Source organism: Trichomycterus rosablanca, chromosome 13, assembly GCF_030014385.1.
Source record: "Trichomycterus rosablanca isolate fTriRos1 chromosome 13, fTriRos1.hap1, whole genome shotgun sequence".
Classification (NCBI taxonomy): Eukaryota; Metazoa; Chordata; class Actinopteri; order Siluriformes; family Trichomycteridae; genus Trichomycterus; species Trichomycterus rosablanca.
The window spans coordinates 12,410,713-12,424,933 of record NC_086000.1 but is presented as its reverse complement, the minus strand read 5'-3'; the positions used below and the strand labels follow the sequence as shown (position 1 = coordinate 12,424,933).

The following is a 14,221-nucleotide window of genomic DNA, read 5'->3' as shown; positions in this document are numbered from 1 at the left end:
GTGCTCAGCAATGACGATACTAAAATGTTGGTAAATGCTTTAATTTTCTCATGCCTGGATTATTAAAATTTCCTTCTTAACAGACTTCCTGCTAAGCTGGCTTTAGCTTATTCAAAATTCAGCGTTCAAAGTCCTTTAGTCCTTTACATTAGCTTTCATTAGCCACCCTTATCAAATACAAAATAATTCTGCTTACTTTTGAATCCCCTTATGGCCTCGCCCCTACATCAGTGCACTTTTTTATTTGCTTCCAGAATTCCTTACTAACAGTAACAGACATGTTTGCCTTTGTCTCTACAGTACACCAGACTTGCCCTTTCCTCCTATTTCTTTACGGGTTTCCCGGACATTATCAAATCAAATCAAAATCAAATCAAATCAAATCAAATTCAAATCAATCAATCAAATCAATCAAATCAAATCAATCAATCAATTCAAATCAAATCAATCAATCAATCAATCAATCAAGTCAAATCAATCAATCAATCAATCAAATCAAATCAAATCAAATCAAAATCAAATCACTTTATTGTCATGTCACATTAACACAGGTGTGAAAGGTGAGTGAAAATCTTAGGTGCATAGTCCCTAACAGTTGCAATACACATTAATTACAAAAAATATAAACATTAACTTACATAAAATTTCCACGTAAATGCCCAACTGGCCAATAGCACAACCGAGATTCAAACAGCAACAGTGGGCTAGCATACTTTATTGTTGTGCCAGCCAAAAAAATACTTGTGTCATTGGAGGTGGGGTGTGAAAATTAAATTGAGCAAAAGAGTCTGACTGTGGGGCACACGGCCCCACAGTCAGACTCTTTTGCTCAATTTAATTTTCACACCCCACCTCCAATGACACAAGTGTATTTTTCTTCTTCAATAGACCACATGATGTTGGGTTTTAAGGTTTTTGGTCCAGGGACCATCACACATACCTTGTCATGGTTTTTAATGTAAACAGTATCTGTATAAAGTACTGTATATCTAGGCCAGTCGGAAATTGTTCTTTTGAGTCTGGTTCCTTTTGTGTTTTTTCCTAATAAATTGTAGGGAGTTTTTTTTATGCTGACATTCTGTCCTTTAACTCCATGTAGGTCATGCCTACCAGCACTTACCTACAGCCCAACAGATGTAAATTTAGGAGAAAATACCAACTTGTATTTCTCTCTTATACTTCTATGTTACCTGTTCCTCATAAACCACCAGAAGCCACAGTAGACTAAACTTCAGGTTATGTTGAAGAGATTTGTTTTTGCCTTGTGCCTTAGTGACTTGTTACACCATAACTAATTGGGTTTTCCTTGAATAATAGGGAAATATATTCTACTCTTAAATCTTTTACTAACTTTAATTTGTTTTTTATTTTAATTGTATATTCTATTTTTGTAAAGCATTTCTGTTTACAATGGTATTAGAATTGATATTTGATTATTTTATTCATAATATTATTATTATATTTTTATAATAATTTTGGATCACAGTCAAGAACATTTAATTGTAACAATTAACACTCTTCTTCTTCTTTCGGCTTTTTCCCTTTTTCAGGGGTCGCCACAGCGAGTCATCCTCATGATCGCTCATTGATTTGGCACAATTTTTACGCCGGATGCCCTTCCTGACACAACCCTCCCTAATTTATCCGGGCTTGGGACCGGCACTACAATGCACTAGTGCATCTAGCGGCTAGGTATCTATAGGACAATTCAGTGTTTCCAATTAACCTGGTGGCATGTTTTTGGACTGTGGGAGGAAACCGGAGTACCCGGAGGAAACCCACGCGGACACGGGGAGAACATGCAAACTACGCACAGAAAGGACCCGGACCGCCCCACCTGGGGATTGAACCCAGGACCTTCTTGTTGTGAGGCCACAGTGCTACCCACTAAGCCACCGTGCCGCCCTAATTGTAACAATTAACACTAAAGGTACTAAATTTGACTTGTACTTACTTTTGTGTTCTTTAAACTCCTGCACTGTCTTCTCCCCTCTGATCCTCTTTGTTAATAACTTCGTTGTTCCATTCCCTTATGATTTCTAATTAGAATTTCAGGTAAGAGCTTTTGAACAGCCATTTTAATCCGCTTTCTATTGTCACTTGAGCTTACATATTTAAATTAGTTAATAGTTGTATAAAAACAGGTGTATAAAAACAAGCACCTAGCCATTCTATAACATTTGTTAAATAATGTGATAAAGAGCTCACTAAATTCACAAGTGGTAGTGTTTGTTTGTTTTAGGGATGCATCAATACCATTTTTTCCCAACCGAGTACAAGTACATGTATTTTTGTACTTGCCGATACCGATACCAATACCTATTTAGAATACCGTTTTTTTTTAAAAACAAAACACACGTGAGAAGTGACGAGGGGTTTATTGATACCACGTCCAAAAATGCACGTCAACAAGTAGCGAGTGATCAAAGTGTTTGTGCGCTGATGTGATGAAATCAAGGAGGAAAAATAAATGAATCTGAGTGGATTTGGCAACACGAATAGCATGGATAGTGAGTTGGAGGTTAATAAATATTTTTGCAATGTTGGTGTTTTGTTGTTATGTTTTGTAGAGAACGATCAGAAATACTGTAAAACGTGTGTGTGCCGGTGTATTCTGATATAAACTATATTATCCCCCTGTCCCACCTGTTTACACTCCTCTCCTGCATTTCCTCTCACACCGTATCCTGCGTTCTCATTGGCTGTTCGACATGTCACTCATTCCCAGTCGCACATCTCAGATCAGATATCTGACGTGCTAGAAAACTTGATCCGGTCGGTGAGCGCTCGGCGAGCTGGTCAGATCGAGTTGTTGGATAGTTCACACTTAGCGATCGAGAGCCGAGATTTGATCGCTGAGCGAACGCCGAGTTGCTCCCGAGCCGGCAAATCTAGCGCCGACCAGTCGCTGAGCGAAAATCAGGGCAAAAATCGTGTAGTGTGAACCAGGCATAACACAGCAATGTGCACTAGGGCACACGGTATCGGATGTTTAGTATCGGAGCCTCGTTTGCGAGTACAAGTACAAGTTAATGAGCGCGGAATCGGGCAAATACCCAATACCAGTATCGGTACTCATGCATCTCTAGTTTGTTTATGAGGATTTTAATGTCATGTTTTACACTTTTGGTTACATTCATGACAGGAACGATTTACGAGTTACTCTTTACACAAGGTTCATCAGTTCACAAGGTTATATCGAACACAGTTATGGACAATTTTGTATCTCTAATTCACCTCACTTGCATGTCTTTGGACTGTGGGAGGAATACCAGAGCACCCGGAGGAAACCCACGCAGACACGGGACTTGGTAGTGTTACACTACCAAGTCCCGTGTCCGTGTGGGTTTCCTCCGGGTGCTCGGATGCCATAGGGATGCCATAGGATGAAGTGGAAGATCACCAAGTTCAAGGAGTGCTTATAGCCACCCATGCGCTGCTGACCCAGGGTTGCCAGGTCCAGCCAAAATATTTGGCCCAAAGAGCCAGACCCTCCAACATCAGTGTCTGACCTCACAAATGCTCTTCTGGATGAATGTGCAAAAATGACCATTTCAAAAGCCTGTAGAAAGCCTTCCCAATAGCTATTATAGCTGCAAAGGGGGATCAAGTCCATGTGGATTTAGAATAGGATGTCATACAAGTCTGTAATGTGTTGATGTCGTAATATATTTCTCCACAGTATATATATATAGTGAACTTTAAAACCTTAATGCACATTGTCTATTCAAAGCATATGACAATGTAGATATGACATATGACAAAGATATATTAGTGACTAAAATAAAATCATTTTATTGCCAATGCCATTAGTTACAACAGTGCAATGATTCTCAAACTGCTTTAGTAGCTGTGGTCTCCCCTGAGTCTCCCCCAGCTGCAATACAAATGACCTTGAAATATTTGAAAAAAGTAACAGATGCCACGAAAGTAATGCTGTCTGACCATACAACATCAGATGTTAACTGACACACCTAGTTAAGCATGCGAATGTGAAGCATTAAAAATGGCTTCACATTGTATCCAACACAATTTGTCAAAGTTTTAAATTTACTTCACAGGTAAATCTGAGATGATGAAAGAACCAGTACTACAATTCAAACAGGATCAACCATTCACAAGGGCTTACAAGCATAAGTTACAAGTGTGTGTCTGGCCCATATAGTTGGAACCTGGAGGTTTTGGTTTTATTGAGAGTGGTATTTGGTCTAAAAAGTTCTATAACCCCTGCACAAGAATGTATCATTGTCCCGCTTGACAAAGATGCTGCATTTTACTTGGCCGAGATATAAAGTACATGCATATACAGTCATGTCAAAAAAGTTAAACCCATGAAAACCCTTGTTTTTTGAACATATTTAAACATATGAACATTTGAGCTTCATTTTAACAGTACTGAGAGATTGATCTTATATAACTAAACAACATTTTTTTTTTTTAATTACTTTTAAACACAAGTTGTAAAATGTAATGAACAAAAATGGAAATTCATTGTGAGGAAAAAGTTAGGACACCCTATACCTAAAATGTCTAAAATTAGAATGTGGAGCACCACATCAGCTGCATTGATTAGACCATTGTTAGAGGACATTGGAGTTTTATTTAAACCTCAGACATTAGTTTGGTTTGCTCTTGATTGATGATTGAGTGTTATCACCATGGTGAGATCCAAAGAGCTCTCTGAGGCCTTCAGAAAGAAGGTTGTAGACTCATATGAGTCTGGGAAGGGATTTAAAAAGATCTCAAAACAATTATAAAATAATTTACAAATGGAGAACATTTAAAACAACTGCCAACATGGCCAGGTCAGGCCATCCTAGAGCAGACCATTTGAGATCGTTATTTTGTGGTAAGACATCCAGGTTGTCCATGTCAATTCCAACAGTTGCACCAGTTATGAGGACCTATGATCCGACTTTTTTACTCTCTAACCCTATGAACAACAGCCAATCGTTGTTCATGCAGCCGCCCAGCCCAGTCGGAAGGCAGAGCTGAGATTCAATACGATGTATTCGAAACCACAACTCTGGTGTGCTAGCGTACTTTACTGCTGCGCCACCTGAGCGGCCTTGGTTTATTTTTGACTCATCACTTTCTAAAGCCATATTAAGTCGATACTTAAGACTTCCTACTACCATTTGCTTCCTATTGTACCATGTGCTCAGCAATGACGATACTAAAATGTTGGTAAATGCTTTAATTTTCTCATGCCTGGATTATTAAAATTTCCTTCTTAACAGACTTCCTGCTAAGCTGGCTTTAGCTTATTCAAAATTCAGCGTTCAAAGTCCTTTAGTCCTTTACATTAGCTTTCATTAGCCACCCTTATCAAATACAAAATAATTCTGCTTACTTTTGAATCCCCATATGGCCTCGCCCCTACATCAGTGCACTTTTTTATTTGCTTCCAGAATTCCTTACTAACAGTAACAGACATGTTTGCCTTTGTCTCTACAGTACACCAGACTTGCCCTTTCCTCCTATTTCTTTCCGGGTTTCCCGGACATTATCAAATCAAATCAAAATCAAATCAAATCAAATCAAATCAAATTAAATTAAATTCAAATCAATCAATCAAATCAAATCAAATCAATCAATCCAAATCAAATCAATCAATTCAAATCAATCAATCAATCAATCAAGTCAAATCAATCAATCAATCAAATCAAATCAAAATCAAATCAAATCACTTTATTGTCATGTCACATTAACACAGGTGTGAAAGGTGAGTGAAAATCTTAGGTGCATAGTCCCTAACAGTTGCAATACACATTAATTACAAAAAATATAAACATTAACTTACATAAAATTTCCACGTAAATGCCCAACTGGCCAATAGCACAACCGAGATTCAAACAGCAACAGTGGGCTAGCATACTTGGCCAAATGGAGAACATTTAAAACAACTGCCAACATGGCCAGGTCAGGCCGTCCTAGAGCAGACCACAAGATGCATAAAGAAGTCTCCAATAATCCTACAATGTCATCACAGAACTGGCAGCTCTTGCCACAGTTGATGTCAAGGTACATGCATCTACCATCAGAAAGAGACTGCACAAGTTTGATTTTCATGGGAGCAAGGAGGAAATCATTGCTGTCAAAAAAACATCAGGGCAAGACTAAAGTTTACCAGAGAACACCTAGACAAAGACCAGGACTTCTGGAACAATGTGCTTTGGACAGATGAATCCAAAGTTGAATTATTTGGGCACAGTAACAGAAGACATGTTTGGCGCAAACCAAACACAGCATTTGAGCAGAAGAACCCCATACCAATTGTGAAGTATGGAGGTGGAAATGTCATGGTTTGGAGCCGTTTTGCAGCAGCAGGGCCTGGCAAGTTCTCCATAATAGAATCCACAATAAATTCTTCACTGTATCAGAGGGTGCTTAGTGGAAATGTAAGACCATCTGTCCAAAAACTGAAGCTGAAGCGGAGGTGGACCATGCAACATGACAACGACCCAAAACATTCCAGTAAATCCACCAAGGAATGGCTCAAAAGAAAGAAATTGAGACCAGATCTTAATCCTATTGAAAATCTGTGGGATCTTCACACAGCTGAAGAAAATCTGCATGGAGGAGTGGGAAAAACTTTCTCCCAGTTGATGTCAGAGACTGGTAGATGGTTATAGGAAACGTCTAATTGAGGTTATTTCAGCCAAAGGGCTATTAGGACATAGGGTGTCCTAACTTTTTTGTTCATTACATTTTACAGCTTGTGTTTAAAAGTAATTTTTTCAGTTTTATTTGTTTAATGATATAAGCTCCATCTCTCAGTATTGTTCAAATGAAGCTCAAATGTTCATATGTTTAAATATGTTCAAAAACACAAAGGTATTCATGGGGTGTCCTAATTCTTTTACATGACTGTATAAAACTTGAACATATAAAACACATTAACACTACCTAATCTCATTAGACAAAACTTTTAATCAAGTGCTTATTTAACTCGATGGGGGTCCCTGCTGAGTCTGGTTTCTCTCAAGGTTTCTTCCTGTAATTTTAAGGGAGTTTTTCCTAAGTCACCCTCGACTTGCTCAACAAAGGTTTCTGGTCTGTTGGTCCTGGTTTCTGTAAAGTTGCTTTGAGACAATGTCCATTGTAAAAAGCGCTATACAAATACATTTGACAAAATTTGACTTTGACTGGTCCAGTGATAGTCAAGCCGGGAAGTCTGCACACCCCTTTTCACCTTCACGTTTTATTATGTTACAGACTCATTCTATAATTCTTTTTTAGAGTTCTTTTTTTGCCACATCTACACATCGCCAATAATTACGAACTGAAAACAGGGTTTAGAAAATATTATTATTATTAATATATATTATTTAAAGGTTACATATCTGGACATTTTTGGCCATTCCCATATCCTTGCAAGCTCCGTCAGGTTGGATGGGGAGCCATTTTCAGCTCCTTCCACAAATGTTCGATTAGATTCAGGTCTGGGCTCTGGCTGGGCCACTCAAGGACATTCACTTTCTCCGAAGCCACTCCTTTGTTCTCTTGGCTTTGGGTCGCTGTCATGTTGGAAGGTAAACCTTCACCCCAGTCTGAGGTCCAGAGAGCTCTGGAGCAGGATTTCTTCAAGGATCTCTGTGTACTAAGCTGCATTCATCTTTCCTTCCATCAGGACTAGTTGTCCCGGTCCCGCTGCCACCGCCATGCTTCACTGTAAGGATGGCATTAGCCAGGTGATGAGTGGTGCCTGGTTTCCTTCACACGTGACGCTTGGTATTCAGGCCAAAAAGTTTCATTTTGGTTTCATCAGACCAGAGAATCCTGTTTCTCATGGTTTGAGAGTCCTCTAGGTGCCTTTTGGCAAACTCCAAGCGGGGTGTCATGTGCCGTTTACTAAGGAGTGGTTTCCGCCTGGCCACTCTACCATAAAGGCGTGATTTGTGGAGTGCTGCCTGGATGATCTTCTGATAGGTTATCCCATCTTCACAAGGATATGCTGGAGCTCAGTCAGAATGACCCTTGGGTTCCTGCTCACCTCCCTGGCCAAGGCCCATCTTCCCTGATTGCTCTCAGTTTGGCCGGGCGGCCAGGTCTAGTTAGATTTTTGGTGGTTCCAAACTGCTTCCATCTATGAATGATGGAGGCCACTGTGCTCTTTGGGACCTGTAAAGCTGCAGCAATTTTTCTGTACCCTTCTCCAGATCTATTCCTTGATACAATCCTGTTTCTGAGGTCTGTAGATAATTCCTTTGACCTATTGGCTTGGAGTTTGCTCTAATATGCACTATTAACTGTGGGACCTTATATAGGCAGGTGTTGGCAATCCCCAATCATGTCCAATCAATTGAATTTACCACAGATGGACTCCAATTAAATTGTAGAAACATAAGCAGTATCAGTAAAAACAAAATGCACCTCAGCTCACTTTTGGGTGTCATATCAAAGGGTGTGCACACTTGTGTACATATGATATTTTACATCTATTATACTGTAGAATGAGTCTGTAATGTAATAAAACGTGGAGAAAGTGAAAGGGGTGTGCAGACTTTCCAGCTTGACTGTAACTGATGCAAACCACTAAACCTATAAATTACTGGTTACACAACCAGTTACACATCCATTCAGAACCAGTGCATTTTGAATAGTGACCAAATAACTCCAACAAACTTAAAAATAACCAGGAACCAGACACTGGATCATATTACAAAGATTCTTTATTTGACCTTAAATACATAGTCTGATGTCAATTTAGCAGCTTCTCGGGTAACATGCACAATGCGCTCAAATTAAACAGGCACAAAATTTCACACACCTTAATGGAGGATGGGGCCAGCATAGCATATGGCTAACACAAAATAAATGCAGTTTGACACCTATTAGATGTTTTACACACACTTAAGACATATAAAACTGAAACAACTTAATTACACTGTTTTATCAAATGAATAAAAAGTAACCTCTCATTTGATTACATGATCTCATTGGGTTATTGCAAGATTGCAGGGGTGTCAGAGAATTTGTACTTACTAAAAAGACTACATGCATATTCTATTTTGAGGATTGTATATGCATGTGCATGTTTGGGATTCTACCTAGACCATTTTTAGGGCTGTCTTTGACAACATTCTAATGTTCGGCACATACAAACCCCTGGTTTAAAAGCAGGGAGTTAAGCTGGAAAACAGCAGGTATTAAGCTGAAAGTAACGTACACATATATTTAACACTTTTAAATGTATTAAACAATTGCGAGACCAACAAGACAAAAAACAGGACAGTGGGACTTTAGAAATATAAAACTGGTATATTTGTATGTTGCTGGCATACATAAACAACATATATTGTAATACCATTCAAGTGTTAAAAGACAAAAATATATAGGGTAAAATAAGCCTCTCCAGGAGCCTAAAATAAAAATGTTTAGATTGTCTTACAAAAAAAAAAACAGTTTAAAAGAAATAAGATAAAATGACCCACTTTACATGATATTTTAAAATATACCTTTTCCTATATGAGCAACCAAAACAATACATACATTGGCAACCAATTTAGGACACAGTGAGAAAAGTATAAAAAATAACCCTTTTATTTCCTGTCCCGCTAATCCAGCTGTTTTGTTCACTGTAAAGTAAAATAAAAAATCCACATTGGAACAATTTAGACACAATTGCATAAAAATGGTTGAGTCGATAAAGCAGAAGTAAAAAAGCAAAGTGATGAATGTCATTCTTCAGGCTTGATGGTCTCTTTCCAGGTGAACTAGATAATAATTCTAGTAAATGGACCAAATGGTTAGGTTATTCATTAATTTAATTTTGGATGATGCGGTATAAACAAATACATATTTACAAATATTACATTGCTATGAAAACACATTTCCTGCATTTTTGCATATGTATCACACATGGTTTATAAAAACTGTAATGGAGAATAAGAAGACCAAAAACAAACATTTTTCAATGATTGGTTCCTTTTTTAAATAAAAAATGTTTTGCAAAACATATCAGCCATGTAAAAAATAACTGCCTAAAAACGTTACTGGTTGTGCCACCAATACCAGCAACAAATACAACAAAACCACTTAAAGATAATTGGAGATCAGTGTTTTTCCCCCACTCTTCCATTCAGAATTGCTTTATTTTATTTTTTTTTTTAAATAAAAACATTTGAGGGCTTTTAAGCATGGACTGCCTATTTAAGTCAACTTCAATCTTAAATTTTTTTCCTTTTGTAGTCATTTGCAGATGGCCAAGAGGATGCTTCTTCCTGGCTAATAATAACACAGTCAATGTTTTTTTTTTTTCTTAATTTAAAACCTAAAAGTTTGGAAACCACTTGGTTTTGTTGTTTTTTCACATACCCTGGGAATTTATCACAAATACACACAAAATTATAGCTGGTCCAACAGTGCTTCATATTAATTTACAGTTTAAATTTTTACAGTTTAAATCTTGAAACTTACTAGAGATGGCAATTTGACTAAAGTGGGCATCATGGCAAGAAGAACCTTGGTCAGGAAGGTAAGAAAGAGGCCAACGGCAATTCTAAAAAAGCTCTAAAAGCCCTGTGCAGAAAAAAAGAACCTGTTGATAGACAACCAGGTTTGCAGCACTTCATAAATCAGACTTTTATGACAGGGTGTCAAGACAGAAGACACCACTGGGTACAATAAGACAGCTCACCTAAACACAAATGAGTGCTGTCAAGTGTAAGAAAACCATTAATTGAGCTGACACTGGTTGACAGCTATGAAGTTTCTGTACCGGAGCTCTAAAAATTGTAATGGCTAATTTTTTTCTTTAAGTCCAAGTCTTCAAGTCCAGTTGCATCTTTTAAAAATGACACGGTATAGTATGAGTTGAGCATCAAGTGACACTAAATTAACATCATTGTAGGGTAAAATGAATACTATTAACCTTAAGTGTAAGACAACATAATATTTAAGGGCTTAATTTTATTAAGTGCAATTTTATAAAAATTATGGATTTTTAGGGATCTGCTGGCACACTGTTTGCCAATTAAGACTATAACAAACACCACTAAACATTTCTTTTTAAATGTTTTTAAACAAAATAAAACATTGTTGGTTTGCCTAAAGTATGCCACCAGTAATTATTTAGTGTACCTTCTTTTAAAAGACAAGTCCTATTCGGAATGTGAACACTAAATCAGATTTCAACGCAGGCAGAGACTGCTACAAAAAAAACCCCAAATATCACAGCAGCATTTACTGATTAAGCAGAAAATAAACATTTTTTGTTAAAATTTTATCAATGCCTGTAGTTTTAATTGTGGACCAATAGTTAAAAATACCAGTCAAAAAAAATTGCAGCCTTGGGACCTAGATCCTCACAGAAACAACTTTTGGAATCATATACTGGTGCTGGTCATAAAATTAGAATATCATGAAAAAGTTTATTTATTTCAGTAATTCCATTCAAAAAGTGAAACTTGTATACTATATTTATTCATTACACACAGAATATTTATTTCAAATGTTTATTTCTTTTAATGTTGATTATAACTGACAACTAATGAAAACCCCAAATTCAGTATCTCAGAAAATTAGAATATTGTGACAAGGTACAATATTGAAGACACCTGGTGCCACACTCTAATCAGCTAATTAACTCAAAACACCTGCAAAGGCCTTTAAATGGTCTCTCAGTCTACTTCTGTAGGCTACACAATCATGGGGAAGACTGCTGACTTGACAGTTGTCCAAAAGACGACCATTGACACCTTGCACAAGGAGAGCAAGACACAAAAGGTCATTGCTAAAGAGGCTGGCTGTTCACAGAGCTCTGTGTCCAAGCACATTAATAGAGAGGCGAAGGGAAGGAAAAGATGTGGTAGAAAAAAGTGTACAAGCAATAGGGATAACCGTCCCAGAGTCTAGAGGAATAGAGGAGAGGCACAGAATCCACGTTGCTTGAGGTCCAGTGTAAAGTTTCCACAGTCAGTGATGGTTTGGAGTGCCATGTCATCTGCTGGTGTTGGTCCACTGTGTTTTCTGAGGTCCAAGGTCAACGCAGCCGTCTATCAGGAAGTTTTAGAGCACTTCATGCTGCCTGCTGCTGACCACCTTTATGGAGATGCAGATTTCATTTTCCAACAGGACTTGGCACCTGCACACAGTGCCAAAGCTACCAGTACCTGGTTTAAGGACCATGGTATCCCTGTTCTTAATTGGCCAGCAAACTCGCCTGACCTTAACCCCATAGAAAATCTATGGGGTATTGTGAAGAGGAAGATGCGATACGCCAGACCCAACAATTCAGAAGAGCTGAAGGCCACTATCAGAGCAACCTGGGCTCTCATAACACCTGAGCAGTGCCACAGACTGATAGACTCCATGCCACGCCGCATTGCTGCAGTAATCCAGGAGCCCCAACTAAGTATTGAGTGCTGTACATGCTCATACTTTTCAGTTGGCCAACATTTCTAAAAATCCTTTTTTTGTATTGGTCTTAAGTAATATTCTATTACTGAATTTGGGGTTTTCATTAGTTGTCAGTTATAATCATCAACATTAAAAGAAATAAACATTTGAAATATATCAGTCTGTGTGTAATGAATGAATATAATATACAAGTTTCACTTTTTGAATGTAATTACTGAAATAAATCAACTTTTTCATGATATTCAAATTTTATGACCAGCACCAGTAACTTTCACAGCAGACACTGAACAGCTGCTTGACACTGAACCACCTTCTGACATTAAAAAAAAATTGCAGGTACAGTAAATGAGACCAAAGAGCTAAGACAATTAGACAGCCATGACATGTTTTTCTGTATTAAAAATAAATTACCAGCAGGTCCTTTAACATTTGTACATTGCGAGGTGAATCCTACAGGCATTGTGTAATCATGGAAAACATGTGCTGTATAAGAGGTGTTTTAACCATTTTAAAGCTTTACAGACTGGAGATGTATGTTTTTGAAGAGGGAAATTATGTGCAGTAAGCACCAAGTTATAATAAGTCTGACAGAAACTGACAGCATACATGAAAGAAATCAGGTACAATAGTCACAGCTGTACAATTTACAAGAACGATTTTGCATGTGTTTCTCTCAAATGGAATTTTTACATATAACTTGTAAGACTGAGAGGCATAACTGTAGTGTATACATTTGGTCAAATGCTTATGCTGTACTGCCGAAGCTTGTCATCATAGTTAACACACCTGTCATGGTAAACTAAAGTTTAGTCAGGTGTAAACTGTCAATTTGCTTTGTGACTTCTCTCAGTTACTTATAAGTTTGATAGGGGAAAAACACAATGTCTTTTGTTCCTTTGTCTGTGCAAAGCTTGCAGGAGTGCAGATTCCACTTTAGGCATACAAACCACCCAGGGGGAATTTTTATTACAAATAATTAGCCATATTTAGATGAACAAACAATTAGCTTAATGTTCCCAATAAGTTTTAGAAGCAGCCTGTCTGCCATAAAACCCATCTAGATCAATGCATGCATTTACAGTACTGGTGGCTATTTTCTGCTGGCCAAATTTAAAGTCCCAGTATGAGGGTGACCAGAAGAGCATCTAAGCATAAACATGAAGTTACACAAAAAGAAAAGAAATGTGTGACTTTGCACTTAAGACAAAGTAAAAATCTTTGATTAAAGAATGATTTAAAAATCCTGGATTAAAGCATAAGAAAAATCAAGCTTAAAATCTGAGCTACTATTTTTAACACAAAACTACAACTTTAGCATGGCCTCCAAAGTAATAGAGCGATAAGCGTTCACACTTATCACTCGCTCTAATTGTCTTGACCTTTCCTCTTTTAAGGAACTCTTCTTGTCCCAGACACATCTATCTGTTACTATGGGAGTAGACAGGAAATTGCAGGTATGGGAGGAATTAGCTAAATTGAAGTGCAGTTCAGTGGATAATGTCACAGTGCGAAAGCTTTTTTAGTATTGAGATGCAGCACTGAGCTCACATGGACCTGTGCAGAACAAAAATAAACCTTAGTTAATTTAACAATAAGTGCAATCAAACAAACTTAAACCAGCGATTTTTACAGTTATTTTGACATTTTAAAGATTTTTTAAATAAAAATGCTATTTTTTCCTAATCTCCCTGAAAGCTTAAAGCTTTTACCAGCTAAAGTATGTGTGTTTATGCATTTTTAGCATTGTAAACACATTATCACTTATACATCACAAAGCCATACTTGCAAGCTGGTTTCTGTTATCCCAACATAATAAGATTCCCAAACATTCCCAAAGACAAATTCATTATGCTGTAAA

General features: G+C 37.6%; 1 protein-coding gene across 1 annotated transcript in view; it reads right to left on the bottom strand.

The window, feature by feature from the left end:
• Positions 1-12,702: 12,702 nt before the first annotated feature.
• The window catches only part of luzp1 (leucine zipper protein 1), a 50,812-nt gene continuing 49,293 nt past the window's right edge, over positions 12,703-14,221 (bottom strand). The window contains exon 4 of the mRNA XM_063007980.1: positions 12,703-13,917. The gene's annotated coding sequence lies outside the window, so the exon portion shown is untranslated. The remainder of the gene's footprint in view (positions 13,918-14,221) is intronic.